The following is a 2,132-nucleotide window of genomic DNA, read 5'->3' as shown; positions in this document are numbered from 1 at the left end:
TTACAATGTAATTACCCTGAAAATTACACTGTGATTACTCTAAAATTACACTGTAAATAAAATGGAATTACATTCATGAAGCTGCTGTAAACTTAGATGCAATACTACACAAAACATAGAAAAACAGAAGAAATGGTTTTAAATTGGATGCAAATACTACCCAAGAAAGACAAACCACAAAGAAAAGGGTTCCAAAATGCTTGCAGATCCAACATAAATAAATCCCTAGGAAAAAAATTGCATTGAAAATTTTATCTCTACTATTAAAGGAGAATCGAATATCGTGATGGTTCGACCTCTTATGGATACATCATCCCGCTCCCGATTCTTCTTTTCCCACGGTTAAAAAAAAATCTGGGAAACCAGCCCACCACTCCCCACGTTCCGCTATAGAACCACGTCCGACCTCCCCCTCTCCCCCACCTCTCGGTCCCGATCCTGTCTCTCCTCCCGAAAAAGAATCGCCGCCGCCTACCTCGGTACCACACCCCCACGCGCTCCCTCGCCGGCCCAGATCTCGACCCGCGGCTACTCCCGTCCCCCTGGTCGTCTCCGAGTAGAAGAACCCTAAGGTCGATGGTATCGTCGTCTTTGTCCTTAGAAGGCGTTGCCTCGAGGACGGCCCAGCGCGCGGTTTCGCGGGAGAGCCCGGCAACAACGACGCTGCTCACTGGTAAGGGTAGCGAGGCCGCGCAGCAGTCGATCTAGGCGGCGAGGGAGAGGGATGTCGATGCGGATGCCACGACGACGACAACCTCGTCATGGGTGACCGCGACATCGATCCATCTGATGGTGGGAGCGCGGGCGGGCGCGGGTTTGACGAGGAGCTCGGAGGAGGACGGTGTGAGGAGGAGCTTGTTCAGCAGCACTGCTCAGGCCCCCAGCAACCACAGGTTGAAGATGTCTGTGATGGTGTTCATCTGAGATGTCATGCGGGGCGCATCTTTTCGCTGCTGGTCACCCGAGATGTCAGGTCAGCATAAGCTGGCCCTTGTTCTTTTTTGTTTGAACCCGATTTGTTGGTTCCGAGTTTTGCAGGCATGTGTTGCGCTGTACTGATGTCGGTCTTGTACAGTGACACTTGAAGATGTATCAAAATCTGTCGTACAAAATAAAGGAGCACCCAGGACGATGACTTCCATATTGGCATGTATGATTCTGGTTCGGCCGTGGCCTCTGATATCCCAGGTTAGCTCGAAATGTTCTGTTTCTTCTTGGGTTATAAATATTTGCTGATTCTTCATTAGATTCTTCTGTTCTTGCAGGGTGTGTGTCCTGTTATGTTGGGTTTGCTATGATTTGGGTGCGGCTAGCTACACAGCATCCGCGGGCCATGCATGTGACATGCATGCTAGCTAGGTATTTTTGACTCTGGTGGGGCGGTGCCGGAACCGCCTACGCTGGTTACGACCGCCGTGGCTATGCTTGAAGTCAGAATCACCACGATGACGGTAGTGGCCGCACTCATATCAAAACGGCAGCCACAGTATGTGATCAGGCCTTTACTATCATCCTCTGAATTTGGGATCACCTGCAGGAGAAAGAGCGCGAGAGCCTAAGAGGGTAGTACAACATTACGAACAAGTTGTTTTTTATCCATGTAATTGATCTGATACGAAGCTGATGCCACATAAAAGGATAACTGAGTTCTTATCTCCAGTATGTCATGATGTTACAACTCAATTAATTTTCACCTCTCTAGCCACTATGCACGGAAGGTATTTGCTAATCCGCACAATGATCTTTTCTAATAAAATATGCCAATAATATCACCTTCATTTTTTATTGATGTCGTCTTATTAATCCCTGCTATAATCCAATTTGACCACATAAAAAGTTTTTCCACAATCTTCCCAAATATGTATTTTTTTTATGTAAGTATCTAACTGCAGGTGGAAGAACAAGATTCACTGTGTGCAACGGCAACAATAAATAACATGTCATTAGGGAGACTTCTGACGATTGTACCCTGCATTTTTTTGGCATTAGTACAAGTGTTCTGCTGCATTATTCAACTATGCACGATGAAGCTGATATAGGGTATGGACTAGACAATTGATTCAGTTTTTTTCTCAAGAAGGTATGCAGATTGGGCATCAAAGTAGACAACAAACGATGACATTCTGCACCTT

General features: G+C 46.5%; 1 long non-coding RNA gene across 1 annotated transcript; it reads left to right on the top strand.

Annotated features, from left to right (window-relative positions):
- Window positions 1–321: 321 nt before the first annotated feature.
- On the top strand, window positions 322–1,918 carry LOC123074202 (uncharacterized). Its single transcript, XR_006435902.1, has 3 exons — window positions 322–973; window positions 1,076–1,188; window positions 1,266–1,918. It is a non-coding gene; the product is annotated as an uncharacterized lncRNA (long non-coding RNA).
- The last annotated feature ends 214 nt before the right edge of the window (window positions 1,919–2,132 follow it).

This window comes from Triticum aestivum, chromosome 3D (assembly GCF_018294505.1).
Source record: "Triticum aestivum cultivar Chinese Spring chromosome 3D, IWGSC CS RefSeq v2.1, whole genome shotgun sequence".
Lineage (NCBI taxonomy): Eukaryota > Viridiplantae > Streptophyta > Magnoliopsida > Poales > Poaceae > Triticum > Triticum aestivum.
This window is presented reverse-complemented; position numbering and strand designations above follow the sequence as displayed.